At 41.8% G+C, this 16,949-nt stretch overlaps 1 protein-coding gene across 4 annotated transcripts in view; it reads right to left on the bottom strand.

Annotated features, from left to right (window-relative positions):
* Positions 1-16,401, bottom strand: part of cntfr (ciliary neurotrophic factor receptor) — a 282,361-nt gene extending 265,960 nt beyond the window's left edge. Inside the window, exons 1-4 of one of the 4 annotated variants that reach the window (XM_086054348.1) lie at positions 16,039-16,401; positions 15,664-15,929; positions 15,259-15,305; positions 15,034-15,113 (exon numbers count right to left, since the gene is read on the bottom strand). The gene's annotated coding sequence lies outside the window, so the exon portion shown is untranslated. Of the gene's footprint in view, positions 1-15,033; positions 15,135-15,258; positions 15,306-15,663 lie in introns of those variants that run through there. The other 3 variants (XM_086054349.1, XM_086054347.1, XM_086054354.1) reach the window with 3 other exon arrangements.
* Between the last annotated feature and the right edge of the window lie 548 nt (positions 16,402-16,949).

Here is a 16,949-nt window from a genome sequence, read left to right as displayed (position 1 = left end):
AAATGATGGAAGCCCGCTATCGAAATCTCTTCTGGAGAGTGTTACCATAGCAACCATTTTGGTCAGGTAGCCAAGGCTACCTTTGAGCAGGTGGGCTGAGAGACTCTCCAAAATAGCCATAAACTCTGAAGTTCATCGCAGATGTTTGTGGTTGTAAAGAAACAGCATAATAGCAATTGTCGGCATGAAAATCAATTTAAATCACCTTCTTCTCATTCTGTCTTCTAAAATTAAAGGGTGAAAAATGAAGGTAGCCTTGGCGACATGCTCAGGCCTATTGTCTCCCGCGCTACTGCTACAGACCGCAGGTTTTCCTCAAGGATTCGATTTTTGTTTTTTCCGCTTGATTTGAGTTTCTCCGCTGTGCCCTCTGGCAAACTGTTGTGAATGGATTCTCTTTGTCACTCTCCCGCAGAGCTGGAAATAGTGAGTCATTATATGGACCATTGTTGTTCAATGCACAGTCTCCCCAAATTGAGGGAATCTTGCAGACAATTTGTCATCCGTCACTTTGCAGCCCCTTTCGATGGTTTCCTCTGGGACTGTCTGCTGCGGGCAGACAGCTGTTACACATCCGATTTTCGGGTAATTGTCTCAAAGTTCTGCATTTACAAAGATAAGAGTGTTTAGTTTTGATTGACACGGTCAGCGAGTATCATTCAAGTCCATTTAACGCAAGGCTTGTGCCTCAACCAAAATTCAATTAAGCAGCGTTGGATTGTGAAGGTGCGCCGATAATTACTTTGTTTAATTCACTTTGGCAACAAATGCAGAACCGATGAGACTGCATAAAGATGTTTTATTCGATGCCATATTTGCCCAGCACAACTTTGGTTCAACGGGAATTGGCATTTAAAAAATCTTCATCGTCCTGTTGATACTTTGATATCTTGAGACCAAAATGCCGTCTTACAACAGCACAAGTGGTATGATTTTAGAATTTGGAAATTCCGTAGCTTTTCAGTGTGACCCAAATACAAAATTCAACAGTGATGATAAGATTAATTCTCGACTAAATGAGCAATATGGAGAGGAAAGAATATAATAAAACACTTCCACCCGCTCACTTTTAGACTTTTTTTTTTTTAATCTCTAGTTTTGTGGCATCATTAAGGAGGTCAAACGATTGTGTTGTGTCGCTGTTACTTTCTAAATCAATGCACTTGTCCTGCTTCAGAAGGCAAAACAATGAACTCCATTCTTCACTCAGTCTCACCTTACTAGCTGAGAATAATAGTTGCAAATTGCCTCCAGTAACCACAAGAGAGGATTCTTCTCGCATTTGGACTATTTTGTCCCATTTGAAGGAGCACGCAGAAACACACACACCGAGATGAGCCAACAGACGTAATTTTCCATTATCTCGATGGACTTTGCGATAATAAGTCTACCTCGTACACTCTGGCCAAGTTTGCCAGTTAGGACGGTTATTAGAAATCAGTTGAACACCTGTAATTGCTTTTCTTCATTTCGGTGCCAACCAGGACACTTTCAGGTTTTGTTTTTTTTGGGGGGGGGTTTTGTGCATGTTGATTTGCAAATGTGGGAGGAAGTGGTGTAGCCTACCTGAAGTCAGAACCACTAGTCAACCACGGTTGGAAATAACTTCAAGCTATTTTGCTTTATAGATACAGGACTACTTTCATGAACCTTCAAAAGTCGCTTTGCATGAAGCTGCGTTTCCTTCCCACTGTCACCGATTTTCAGGTTTCTTTTAATTAACATGTGCATCTTGCATCAGCGTTGCTGTTTACATGCTCGTCGTCCCTTCTGTCTGTGTCTTGTTTTAGGGGAGCACCGATAAGCCGGCTAATTAGCTGGGTTTGGAAAATTTGTCACGAACAGGACTCGTGGTGCCATTTTGCGTTCGGCGCTGCCTCAGCATGTCGGGGAAGAAGATTTGCATGAAATTAACACTGTAGCTAAGATTGGATATTATAGCTTTGATTGGTTGTGGCTTGTATCACAAAAACACTCATAGTAGAATATCGATGTGGATCTTAATGGCAGTAAAATAGCTTTGTAATTGCGTTTGTAATACACACTATAAAACACGCATAATTGTATAGCACAAATCCTGTTCTCTATTTGTATTATCGAGCATGTTAATTAAATCTGGGCGATATTGCTCATAAGCATGAGTTATAACACACAATGTGTTATTTCATGTCTGCGGCGATGAATTCAAATAATAACGTCACTGAATGAAACTGCTATTAGATTGTTTTTAGGGTGACCTTCTCAAACATTGCGCAACACTAATTCACAATTTTAATGGATAATGATAATAGCGGGAAAATGGTTCATCACAAAAATCTCATGCAATTAAATGACATCGTTTAGAAGCCATTTTCATTGCCGTGATGTGTAAAGATGACCCCGTGGTAAATCGTAGGCCAGAGGGCTAATGGTAGCTAATGACATTTCCATGCCGCCAAAACTAAATGCCGAAAGGGAACGACAGGTTCTCATCGAAATGTATGTACTTGCGATTCACTGCCAAAACGCTCCTTCAAAACACTTTAGGTCACACCTGCCGCTTTGACTTTGCTGTACGGATTGTGGACATTACTCAGTTCACAACAGCAGCTTGTCAAAAATAGTGCAGGCCATCACTGCCAAGTGAGCTTCCTGCTCGGTGTACAAAGAGTAACTAAAGGGTGGTGTTACGCTCTCGGAATCACAGGAAGACGCGCATCCACACACAATTAGCATCCTACACTTTCCCTATAGCTTGAGGCGAAGCATCAACACCGTCATGCACCCACTTCCCCCTCAATCCCCTCACGTCCTCGTTTCCGCTCTCCAGCAGCCTGTCGGTTTCACGATAAGACCTGTCATTAACGGACCGGTGTCTTCAGTCTTTTCACATGGCAATCACCACAATCACATTCGGTCGCACCTAAATAATATAGGAAATCTCTTTCGCCACCCAAAAACTATTTTTAAGTCTAAGATATGTATATGTTATTCAGTTCAGAAATGTAAATGAGACAACTATCTCGACTGCTTTTGGGTCAACATCCCACAATAGGGATGCCCTTCACCTCGCAGCAACCGTGTCGGGCCTCCCGCGTTTGTGAACGCTTGATGAAGTTACCTTGGGGATGACATTGTTGCGCCGCCAACTCCGTTCTCCCGCAATCGGGCTGAGCAGAGGGGAGTTTGCAGGCTATTCTTTGCGCGCGATACAAGGCCCCTGTTAGTCTATTTACTCTCTCCTCCATCCCATACAGCCACCCTATGCTGCTGTAATGACTCAATTCCCCCCCCCCCCCCCCCCCCATTGCAATGGCTGCCCTGTAGGAATCAATAAAGTTAATCTTATGTTGCCTTACTTTATCTTGCTTTGGATCGCACACTCATTAAGGTACGCCACGGGGGCTCAAGGAAAGTTGTCCGCTCCTCGCAGGCTTAGCTCTATCTGGCGGCAGCGTGTTGATATGATGTTGCTTAGCTGCTGATGTTATATATTACATACAATGTAAAGTATTTTCACACTTCCATACACGGCAGCTAATTCCATTGCTCACTATTGGACATAAAATTGGGCTAGAACGTCACTATTATCAAGTCACTCATTGCCGTTTATGTAAATAACGAAACAAAAAATACAATATTTTTGCACCTTTTGCTGGAACATAAAAGATTTAAGACACGGCGATTAGTGTTAATACAAAACTTTCCTGGCTGAGATTATTAAGCACTAAAAGATCTTACCAACTAACCGTCCAAATATGTCATTTCATGCACAATACGAGGTGTGTCTTACAGTTCCTGGACATGGGTTCTTTCCGGGATCAGCTCCATCTTGGTGCCATGCACAAGTTCAAAACAGGCGCCCTTGCTGACCCCTTGAGCTTGCTGAGGGCATTGTGAGCAGACGTGTTGTCATGCTGAAGCATACATGACTTGTCCTGTCACAACTCTCACCTCTTCTCATGCACTGAATGTGCCCGGACGATCGCCCGGCCCCGACAATGCCCCTTCACATCGAAGAATGCAATCAACGGGACTTGGGGTATCGACTTCGACTGTCTTGCTGTCTTCGGGCTTGGTGATGTTGGATTCTCCCACTGAAGCCTCTGGCGCTTGGTCGCCAGGTCAGCGCATCATCATTGAGTCCCTCGTTGCATTTGTCAGATACTGTACGGATCCACGTCTGCAGTGCATCATAAAATTCACGATTGTACATGCTCAAAGGCATGGGACTTTAGAAGATCCACTGTTGATATTCCACTAAAGACTCCTTCAAGTATCTGGACAGTAAAAGTGTAGTATGCACTCTAAAAACAGTTCGGTTAAACATGAGATAATTTTGGGTAAAAAATGGACCGATCCACTACTTGGGTCAATTTGACATAATTTCTGAAAAAAATGGTAGTTTTGTACAAAACAACGCAAGGGAGTGGGTCAAATTGACCCAAATAATGGATCGGCCCATTTTTGGCCCCAAATGGTGTTATTTTTAACCCAACTGTTGTTAGAGTGAAGCAACACTTCTACTATAGCATTACTGCACCATATATATTGCAGTACTTTTTGTGCAGTTCTAGATTCTACCGAAGAACAGGTTGGATACGAGCTTCCTATCATTAGTAATGGGTATTATCTTATCTTAATGCTGTGTTCACAAGCTTTAGTGTGTCAATTTTAGTTTCAAACAATTGGGTCACAACTGTCTCATTTGTTTAAATTTCAGATCGGCATTTCTTTCCGGTAGAATCGCTGTCCTCATACATTATTGTTATCCTGTCAAATTTCCTTGGCTGATCCATCACAGTAATATGTCAGGAAGGCTAATTAACCTCACACCAAACGCGCGCACGTGTCAACCTATCAGCATGATTACTATCTTTTGGGTCGTAGCATAGCGCGGAGGCGCCTCACTTGGGTCCGTCAAACTTTGCCCTGCTGTCTTTGTGCGGAGCAGAGCAGGCCAATCTCCGACCTCCAGCCTCAGAGGCCGCCTCCTTCATTTGCCTCGTTAGCTGACAAGGGGCTACTGGCCTGGAGCTTTAACGGCCTTAATGAGGAGAAGGCCTTGTTAGCCCTGTGCGGATGGCAAGACACAAGTCCAGGCTACGCGTAGTCATAATTAGCCTTTTGTACTCTGTTTGATACCGCAATAATTTTGTGTGAGGGGGAGCAAAGGCAACATTAAAAGCGACAGTGTGGCACAGCTTGACGCGTCATCATCTCCCACACAATAACCCAGCATCGGTATAGCATCCTCTAACAGCAATGCTAATTGCTGTACTGCATCCTTACATAGAACAGATGCCATCAAGGCTCATAAAACGAAAATACTTCAAAAGTCATCTAAATTGAGTGTAATTATGCTCCAGAGCAGGGGTGTCACTCGTTCTAGTCGCGGGCCACATCGTAAATCTGATTTCACTCGGAGGGCCGTTACGACCGTTAACCCATGTAAATGTGTGATCGCCTTAGACACAACTAATTGACGGATCACTAGTTTTGAAATCAGAAGCCAGTAAACAGTTTGTTCAATTATTTTTTTTCTATGTATTTTAAAGGAAGGCTTGGTAACAAACGCTTGAAATATCGAATATGTTGTGTTAACAGTGATGACAATTTCAAAAAAACATGTCAAGTCAACACATGATTTGTCTTCGTGGGCCACATCAATGATGTCGCCGGCCGGATCTGGCCCCCAGGCCTTGAGTTAGACACCTATGCACTAGAAGAACAAGCAACATGCGATAGGATTTAAACATTCAAATCCAACGCTATTTTTAGATGTGAAACCATATAGCGCCATTTTGCACCTTATTTTTTCATGTTTCCATTGTCACGAAGTGTTAATGGCCTCTAAAAGCCCCTTTTCCTGTCTTGTGTTAACCGGAAACATAAGACATTAACATGGATGTCATTCAAAATTCAAGTATTGTGGTAAAGTACCTATCGCAACCTTAATATGAAGCCAGCATGTGAAGATTTCAAATGTTATATTTGCTACATATGAATGAAATGGTGTCCAACTGGATTTGGCTTTCAAGAGGAGACAAAATAGCATAGCTCGGGAGATAAAGTGGCCATTTAATAATTGGCTGACAAAAGTGAAGCATCCTTGAGCAAGACATCAAACCCTAGTTGCTCCAGATGAGCAGGTTTCTTCCACTAAAAGAGTGTGAATGAGGGGCACGAGGCGAGATTGCAAAGAGCGTTGAGTGTCATTAGTGCTGGAAAGGTGCCACAGAAATGTGGCCCATTCAGTCAGCGGCGACGTGGAAGCGTTGTCTGCTAGTCTTGTTTTTGGAATGAGAAAGATGGAAAATTCCCAGCACGTTGTGTATGATGGAAGTTTGGAGGCTTCAGACACAGTTGATGCGCCTATCATCAGTCGCACAGAGGAAACCTGCTTCTGGGTTTCTTTCAAAACAGACAACTCAGAGATAATTGACTGCCATGGTCTCTTTCAAAGTTGCAATACCAAAATGATATTCAAAGACAGATCATTGCAGTCAACCGCAGATAGCAAATTTTTCCATGACGCTGACGATACTTACTTACTATATTCTGAGTTTAAGAGATGAATAAATGCAGGTAAACATTTTTAGGGGTGGCTACCTTTTGCATTTTTTTTTTCGCTATTCATGGCGGATCTCGGTCCCTAACGTGAATAGCGAGGGTTGATTGTAGGTGAGGCAATTCCTGAATAATGGACAAGGCCTTAAAGTGATGTTCAAATGAGGATCAGGATAGGGATAAAAACTTTAAAGGGAAGTCAACCCAAAAATTGTCTTTACAATGATATGTTCGCCTTCACTAGTCTAAACACACCATTCTGATTAATATTGTGTTTGTGGAATATGAGTGACGTAGCAAAAGCCGCCCGTTTTTAGCCATCTCAGGGGGCGGCCATTTTATCACATTCTCTCGACTGACCAATCACGGCTCACCTGTTTTCTGAAGCTTAGCCGCGATTGGTCGTTACCTGAGCACTGAGCAACTGTGATGTCATTTTCAGTCGACAACAAGTGTCAAAATGGCCGCCACCTGAGATGGACAAAAATGGGGGAATTTTAATGCTTAACTCAAATTCCGCAAATGCTATATAAATCAGGATTCCGTGTTTAAACTCGTGGAGCTGCAAAGAACATTTTCCCCGCAAAGAAAATTTAGGGGGTTTACTTCCACTTTAAATGAAAAGTGGAGTTGACCAGGAGGTGACATCTGCAACAGTCTTTGAACAAAGCTACAGCACGTGCATCCTTGTTAGTGTAATTTATAAAAATGTCTTTTTCTCAATTAATTTTTCTCTCAAAGTTACCTCATCCATTTATTTTCTATAGCACTTCATTTGGGTCATGTGAGCAAGACCCTATCCCAGCTGACTCTGGGCAAGCGGACACCCACCACTGGATGCCATCCAACCACATGTCATATATCCGGACTTGAATCACCTAAAAATAATCGTTAAACTTTGTTCACATCGATCTTTGACTTTATTTTGATTAGATCGTTTTCCTTTCATCGCGGCCGTTATACTCCACCATACGTGAATCCATTTCACATTTGTGTCTTTGTTGCTATGCTGCTGATTAAAGTTGGCCCGAAACCTCCCCGCGTCATTTTCATTTCTATTTCACCGTCATCCAAGATAAGGTATATAGCGGCACTTGTGATCCAGTGGAACATCACGCTCCTTAAAATGCCTGTCATCATTTCAAGGCGACAGCAATAAATCACGGAGTAAAAAGAGGCAGTAATGGGCTCCCTATGGTAATCATAGGGTGAACCTTTCCAGTAAATAAGCTTATGAATCCTTCATATTTAGGAGAGGGGATATAAGCAATCAAATCCTCTTCCCACTCCATCAGATGTGTGCGAATTGACTTTTTGATTTGACATTGCCAGCACATACCTTTATCAGAGAATAATGTTTTATTTGTGGGGAAAAAAAAAAACATTTTATTTTTTCCCCTGTTTTAAGCCGTTTACAAATGGATCCTAAAGTGATTGTGTTGTTGAAGATAGTTTACAGCTTTGATTGCGTCTAATTTAAAACGGGCGTCCGTTTGCCAGTCCGACTAAACTTTTACTCGCACCCCCGACATATCACAACTGTAGCGTCACCATTTTTTGGGGGGGGGGGGGGTGCCAAGCTGGTTTTACTGTCCGCATACATCTCGTCTTGACTTGAGTGGCTTTACTTTTATCCAAATGTATTTTCTGATTAGATATTTATACTTTTACTCAAGTATGGCTTTCAAGTACTTGATGCAAGATTAACACCGGGCGACCGCTGCCGTTGCGCTTTGACAGTTTGCCAGTGCTCCCAATGTCGGACATAATACTAACCAGTCTGTAGTCATGAAGTTCTGGAAGCCGAAACGTAATGAACGTACATGCAACTCGCCTTCCACCCTTCAATATAAGGCGTCAATTTGCTTAACGGGTCATATTTACAAAAATGTGAGTTTGGGCATTTTTAACAATGACATATAGACAAAGTTTGTTATTTTTTTATTTTTTATTTTTTTTAATCTTCGGTAGATTTTCTGAGTTATCCATCAAATGCGGTAATTGATAAAGAGACGCCATTAATATTTTCACGGCTAATTAAAAAGCAATTTGCCATCTGTCGATGAAACACATCTTGGAACACATGCTGATAATGGCATCCCTGAATACCCCACCACCACCACCACCACCACACACAAACGCGCAGCCAAATAAAGTTATGAGCATCCATAACAATGCTGCCGCCTCTTGAGACTAAGTTTTTTTTTTTGTGTGTGTGTGTTGTGTTGTTTTGTTTTTTAAAGCAGTGAGAGACATGCAAAGTGTGCAGTCACAGCTTTCATTGCGGATTTAGGAGGTGCTGATAATGTGTGTGTGTGTGTGTGTGTGTGTGGCAGGTAATCCCATCTGTTCTCACAGAATCAGGCCACAGTCCTTGTACATGCTTTTGAATCCGTCTCTCTGTTCACTCACCTGTGACCAAGCCATCTGAATTCTGTATTTAACACAGACAAGAAAAGTATGTCCTGCCGGCACATTTCTTCACATGATTGTATTAAGTATCATTGTTATTGTTTCTCCCTGCTGTTTAATAAGACTGGTGGTGAGCATCAGTGGTAGGATAGCTGTTAGGAGCCGCAGAAGCTCATCAACACTTGCCGGTCAGTGGCAGCTTTTGCTCTTTAAAAGCATTAAGATGATTGTCCTCATCCTGAGCACAGGAGGGCGGTGCTTCAATAAAGCTCAATGGCTCATGTTTGATAGTTGCAAGACTTCGCAAGGGAAACTGCTTCATAAATACACCTGCCTAGAATGTGTTATTAAGATGATTCTCTTTTTATGGTTCAAAATGACATACTGTAAATCACAAGTCCTTAGAGTTTTTTTTTTCTTTTTTTTTTTTAATAAATATTTGAGAATGTGGTTAACAGCCAATAGTTAATCATTTCACGCATGCATTCATTGGGGCCACAAATGAGCTGGAGCCTTTCCCGGCTGACATGGAGAAAAAACCCTTTAGATTCACGTTCACACCTAGGACTTATTTTCAGAGACAGGCGCACATGCGCTCGGCGTAAAATTGGTGCGTCTTTATTTTCATGCTGGGGCAAGTCGAATTTAACGTGTTTGGGAATAAACCCTTTTTATAAACCCTCAACGCATCTGACAATTTGGTGACAGAGAGTAGACTAGGCTTTAGACCCGGTGAAACCATACTGACTATCGTGGGGGTAGAAGGCGGTTGTGTTTACACCCACAACGGCGCAAACGGCCATTTGTAACTGCGTCCTCCTATGAAAATATGCTCACAGTTCGAAAGCACTTTGCGCTAGACTTGCGCTGGGCACAAAAATAGCGCCCTTAACCCTTTAGAGTCTTCAGGTAACCTAACATGTCTTTTTCTAAAAAAATAAGGACTAACCTGGAAAACCAGAAGGAAACCCACGCAACCATGGGGAGAACATGCGAAGGCCACGCAAGAATGACGCAGCCAAGATTTGAACCCTGAATCTCAGAATTGTGAGGCAGACATGCAAACCATTATGCTGCCTTCAAAATAATGTATTTGTTTGACTTTTAGTAAGTCACAATTTTTCTCTTAAATAATTTCTAACATAAAGCCATAGCTTGAAACTTTTTTTTCACTGATGTTGTCCAATTATTACAGTCATTCACAAATATATTTTTTTTTTTCTGCTGTTTTGCTACATTAGCCCGAATCTTGTTTATTCTACTTTTTCATCATCATTCCTCCCTTCTCTCCTCAGATTTCCTCTGCACCCCCGGCTGACAATTAATCTTTTCTGGTGCTAATTCGTCATGAGTTCCATTTATTGACGGCTCATTGTATAAATCAATAATGTGTTGTTTATTCAAAGTTTGACGATCGGTGGTTGCGTCTCTTCTCTTTTACTCGGTATAAGCGCATGTCTGTATCCAAGTTCTAATCGTTACAGAGGTACTATTTTTAAGAAAGGATATAATTAATCATTTTAAAACCCAGACTATTAACTTGCTTGTTTCCATTCAAGTGTGAGTGAGTTTTCATCATATAGAAAAAGCCGACAGGAATCAACTTGACATTGGTGGCATCGCCTTCCAAACCCAGTGTTTTACTACGATTCCCTGCAACATGCATTACTATTCATGGGATGAACTTGTTTATAACAGTAGGCGGAAAATAGTTTAGCATTTGTATGCATAGAGAATTTTGTCTGCTGGCTGTGGTCCAGGAGAGGTTTGTTGACATTTGTCTCTGATATCATGACTGAGTATTATCGTCCACAAGATCACACAAATAAGCGCATTTCATTGCTGTTATTAAGATGGCCCTGATGGAGAGAAACGTGCACTGGAGCCTCTCCATTCAACTTTCTCTAACGTCATACATTTTGAAATTCAACCAACATGTCAGTTCATCTTCCAGGACTTCTGAACAGACAAATCATCAAAAAGTGTCACTTGGGGCATTTGAGTTACCTATTTCTTGACTTTTCTGATTTTATTGCCAAGCTTTTTCTTTGAGATGCAAATCATTTTGACATTAGACTTTTACTATTGAAATTAAGACTGCGTGCTGGCTGACAAAGTGAGTGACTTAATGCTTGCCTATGTTTTTTCCCCATAAACATAAGTCAGTCCTTTTCTAGCAAGGACATGTTCCAAGTTGCATATAAATGGCTTGTCTTCAGGTAAAAGAGAGCCTTTTTCCTTTCATTTTCAAAATTGTTTACCCCAATTGGCTGTGAGATGTTTTCAACTTATTGTCATGGGGGGGGGGCTTTATATACTTAGCCATACAAATACGGAGAAAGACCTTCTCAATTTTCATTCATTCATTCTCATTGTGCCGCTCGTTTCTCTGGGATGCAAATGTTGCTATTTTGCGTTGTCTTTGAGAAAGTCTTGAGCGTGCAACGTTCCACTGGGATTCATTATTTACAAATTAATTAGCCTCTTTTCGGCGTGTCCTTTGTGTAAAATGGTTTAAGTTTAGTGACCATTTAAACACAATTACCTCAAAGTTTCAGATCTGTGGGAATAAACAATTATTCTCCGTGACCGATGATGTCCTTTGTTCGTGCGTCATTAATTCTCCGCGGTGCACAGGAGGTTGAAGTCTCGGCTCGCTTTATTTCAAAACTGAAGCGGTGCCAAAACACAAGCTGGCAGGAAGGATGTGTAAAGGAGAAATAAACAAGGGGGGGGGGGGGGGGGGGTTGTGGGGTGGATATGTAGGTGTTTGTATTTCTTGACTCAATGACAATAATTCAAGGTTGTTTTCAAGCCCACTTTCTTCTTTTGCTCATTAAGCGGAACTGCAGTGAGATGTGGGAGGAGATTGTATTTATTGAAAGCAAATCAGTGTTTAATGAACAAGTGGATGTTGTTCTTTCAAGGGGATAAGCACTTAAATATGCCTTCTAAATTCCAATTTGGAAATATTCTTGGGTCAAGTTTTGTTCTTCTGATTTTGCAACCTCGTTCAGTTGCAGTACGACTTTGCAATATGCCCGATTTTATTTTAACCTAACTAGTAAGTTTATATACAAGACTTGAATTATAAATAGTGCAGCGCAATGTTTGAATTAGCATTTTTTTTTAGAGTTCGTTGCCATGCCCTTGCAATACATTTTTATTTATTATTATTTATGTTGTAATTGTTTGTTAGCTCAAGGATAAGCGATCTCAATAACTTTCAATAACTTGGGTCTGAAGTTCATTGTTTGAATCACAAGCTGTATAGCTAATGGGTGCAAAAAGTTTCAATCAGCACCACGGACAGTTCCGCAATATGCGTTGTGTTAGCAATAGCCTTAGTGCTCATGTTTGTTGCGTACAAACTATTTGAAGAGTTGATGTGCCATTACAATTATGCAATGTTAAATTCCAAGTGCTATGTGCATTTTGAATTGTGTGACCGTTCCTGCACTGTCCATCCAGTGCTGTTGTTCAGGAAGTGCTAGTTGTTCAGAGTAAATATTTGCTGTCTCATTTGCTATAAAAACTGTAACTGGAGGCCCATTTTGGAAAATGAACGGCGGTTATGGCGGCCAAGTCGGGAACAGCTGGAACATAAAAATAGATGGCACCCATATTTATAAAGTGACAAAACTATTTTAGACCGCTCACCTTCACTAGGGGCTTTTATGGCTGCTGACAGCTTGAATTAACTTGGGAAACTTGCTGTCACACAAACCATTACATTGACTTGAGACTCAGTAGAAAAATAGACATGTGCTATAATACTGTACATACTGTCCACTGAGTGGCCACGACATTCGACAACCATTCGTCGCCATGTCGTATTTTACAAGCAGCTCGCTTATTTTTACACTTGTATGACTTGTAGGAATGTTCAAACGTGACGGTGACATATTGGCCTAGCAACACAGTATTTCCACGATTCCCCATGATTCCCTTCCACCCCCCCGAACAATTCACAGAATTCCAATGCTCATGAAACCTTCGACAAGCACCAGTCGATACACAACAGTGAGAGTGAAATGTGTGTGTGTGTGTGTGTGTGTGTGTGTGTGTAAAAGAGCGATGTGGCAGCCCATCACTCTGTTATCATCGGTCACTCCTTAACAAGCTTTGAGACCCTTTACAACCGAGCAGCTGTCATTTACTGTCACCCGTTTAACAAGCCCACAATGGACACGCCCACACACTGTCACGCTGAACACACACAACAACCAACACACACAACCACACAAACCCGCAAGCGAACGTACCTATGGTTGATGTGCTCATCCATTTATTTTAATCTGCATTTTACTTCACACAGCAGTTAAGGGCTTTTCCCAATTGTCACATTGCGCAACAGTAATTGGTTATAGGAAGCGGATGCCTTGTTATGCAGTAATTACACACAGCGGTTCGAAATCTCTCTGTCAGCTTTCCAACACATCTCTTCTTCTTCTTCTTTTCTCGCAGGTTTTCTCTCCTCCGGAGGCCTTTTTATATCGTGGCTCGGGTTGTTTTGAAGGCATGGACTGTGGTACGAACCCTTTTCAAATAGGTAGATGGATGGTATGCAATCCCGTGCAAGGCGCGTTGTTTTGAATAAAATAAACGTGAGACTCGAGAAAATTAGCTTTACAATAGTGACAGGTAGATGGGACAAGCCTTTGAGTTTAGCTACCTTTAGCACACCTGGACCATATGTGCTAAGGCTGCCTTTAAATAACCCTCGCAGCGGGATAGTAACACAGTCAGCTCTGAGCAGCATAAACAGCTGCTAGAAATGTTTAGCACTTTGAGGCTTGTCAGCTTACAGTCTGGAGTCTGGACCACAGACGGGCTCGTGATGAACTCAACAGTAACCTCTGTTCGACGGGGAAATTGTTCAGATGTCATGCACACAGTGCCTCGTTTCATGCCGCCGCATTGCCCCCTGAGAAAAGGCATCACAAAAGGCCGACTGTACGCTATGCTTTTTTTTTTTCTTTTTTTTTCTTTTCTTTATGTTTTTAAATTCTTTCTGCTGCAGAAACACAATCTGGAAAGGTTGAAAAATACACCATTAACTTGACAAATCTACTTCAGGTTGTTACCTCAAGATGCCAACTGGCTTCCCACACCTCCAAAATGCCAAATCCTTTGTAAAAAAAAAAAAATAATGGAAAAAAAAAAAAACACTCAGCAAGAAGAATCACTACATGTCCAATCCTGATTCTATGCATATTTCACATATTACAAAGAGGACGGCAGAGGAAGAGCCTCATTGCTCAGTGGCGCATGATGTTGAACACTTTAGGGAGAAAAGCGGTTTATTCTGAGCTGCCTAAGCGTACTCTAGGACAAAGGAAACGTCAAACCTGGCACGCCCTCGTTTCCCACTGTGATTGAAGGCAGAGAGGGATGATGAGACGTCTGTATATTCATCAGAAATGACATTCATCCTTGAAAACCTTCTCCTTGCTTTTAGTATCTTGGAAATAAAAATAATCAGGCTCCAAATCCGTCCTGCGGTTGTTGTCCGCGCCAAAATAAAATGACTTTTAAAACTAATTTGCAAAAACACACAAACAATATGTTAAATACGATCAACCGTGTCAGACATCTTTTAGGCGACTGAAGTTGCACATGGCTGCAGAGGAATGTCAAAACAGGAAGTGAGCATCCAAGATATCGGATTTGGATGTTTACAAGAAGGTAAAAGAATTTCTTCTGAATCCAAAGGAATAAATGTGACATCAAATTCCTTTTGATTGAGATTCAAAAGTGCCAAGCATGTCCAAACATGTGAAATGAGATTTTCCGTGTTAAATTTGAATCAAATTCGGACGGAGATGATTGGTTAATTTTGCCAGTGTAAAAGATGAAGATTGTTTTTCACTGTGTTTTTATGACTTCTTAAAACACCAACTACCATAGTAGATGTTGCAAAATGGAAGAATTATTACATCACTTTAATAAAGCCACAACTTTTTCAGTGTCACGTTGACTCTTGTATTAATTGCACATTAGGGGAAATCATGGAACAAAAAGCCTTATTTGCTCATTTGCGCTGAATACAAAACGAAAGTTCAGTCTTACCTTGTGCCGATCTGCTGCCAACACGAGAATGTGCTTGCCAGGAGCTCTTCTACACTTTGCCTCCTTTTCCTCCATTCAACCTGAGAATGGAGGGCATCCAACTTAAAAACAACAAAAGACAGGGAATAAAACACTTTCCGAGCAAAAGTTTTGTCCTCTATTATCAGGAACAAGTTCTGGAAAACAAGTCTCTAAATAAAGGCGGAAAAAATCGAACTACCATACCGTAGCTGCCAACGCTGCTGTTCAATTGTTGAAACAAGCAAAGAATCCTGGCAGAACATTAAATGGGACAATGTCACAGGTAGTTGTGGCAATACTTCCAAGTACATTCTACATTCTGAACTCAAGTGCTGAAGCAAAGCACAACCAAACATGGATTTGGGCACAGAGAAAACACTTAGTTGCATGTAGAACTAAGTTGTTCTCCAAACAATGACACATGCTCAATTATATACAAAATCTCCAGTAAAGTCAGATGTGCAAAATAATATTGAAACGTTTCAACCTATTATGGCAGAAAATGAGGAACCTGATAAAGGTCATTGATATTAATATCTCAGCCTAGACAGCTCGCCCTGTGACATAAAGCACCTGGCCGCTGTTGTTCGCAAGCATTCTTCACCTCACCTTCTGCCAGGTGGTTCGGTGGCTCTCCTGGCTTCCCGCTGGCTTCCTGTCTGGCAGACTTCTGGCTGCCAGCTTGGATCCAACTGGTTCTCAACCCGAGCACAGCTGCTGTCAGGCCGGGTGGCTGTTAACTGGCTGTCTGTCAGCTGAGCCATCACCTCGCTGGCCGTGCGGCTCGATCCCGGGCTGTTGGCTGGTTGCGGTTTATTCTCATGTCGCGAGTGCGGATATGAGGCCCGCTGGAAATTGAATCATCAGCGTATGACCTTGAAATAGATAGATAATGGAATGTGCACAATTGTGAGTCTACTGCCCAAGAGCAAGTCTGCCATATTAGCGAGACAGGGGTTGCACAAACTACCGTATTAGACGCACCTTTATATAAGCCACACCTATCTATGTTGAAAAATGTGATATTTACTGCATTTACAGAACGATTATGAACTGTAAATGTACATGTATGTACCTGAACAGATTCTTTCCTAACACTGCCTTTTAACACTGCAGCAACGTTGCTGATTAAAACGGAACAGAATCAAGAGAAAATTAACAGCACTTATCGTCATTTCACCGCCGCTCCAGTTTGTCGGCTAATGTCCACCAGACTCCACCATCATTTGTTCTACTACAGTCTACATGTGCACCTGTCTTGTTTTATGTTAATAAAGTTCGCCAATCCAACGCACGGCGTGCTGCCAACTGTACTGCTTTATTAAACTTCTCTAAATCAACAATAGCGTTTCACATGGAAACAACAGAACACACGTAACATGAGCCAATCACATTCATGTGCACTTCAGGGACCTCTCGGAAAACATCAAATCAAAGAATTACAGCACCTAATGCAATAACCTAGTGCATAGCGCCCTCGCCTGTTGAACTCCTCCACCTGCAGTCACACCCAGTTAATGGCAGATGCATTGTATTGAATTTTACTGTAATTCCAGTTAGAGCGCCCCAAGCGGTGGAAGAAAAATCCACAGAATAGCCGCACCGGACTATAAGCGAAACCTAGGGGAAAAGTTGCGCCTTAAAGTCCGGACTAGTCGACTTGACTATTGTAGAGCTTGACTTTGACTCGTAGCTAATCACATTTTGGGCTGGAGTGTGAGGCAGAGCCGCGACAAATGAGTGCGCTGAATGGGATTAGTCAGTTACCTTAAGTCGTTTAAATTGTCTTCTATTTATGACTGTGCGGCTGCGGTAATTGAGGAGGAACCAGCGAAGGGGTAAAAGGCAGGCTCGAGCAGGATTTTGGAAAAACTTTTCACTCCACACAAGCATCG

The sequence above is a fragment of the Filicampus tigris genome, chromosome 15 (assembly GCF_054856515.1).
Source record: "Filicampus tigris isolate MCC_2025a chromosome 15, RoL_Ftig_1.0, whole genome shotgun sequence".
NCBI lineage: Eukaryota > Metazoa > Chordata > Actinopteri > Syngnathiformes > Syngnathidae > Filicampus > Filicampus tigris.
This window is presented reverse-complemented; position numbering and strand designations above follow the sequence as displayed.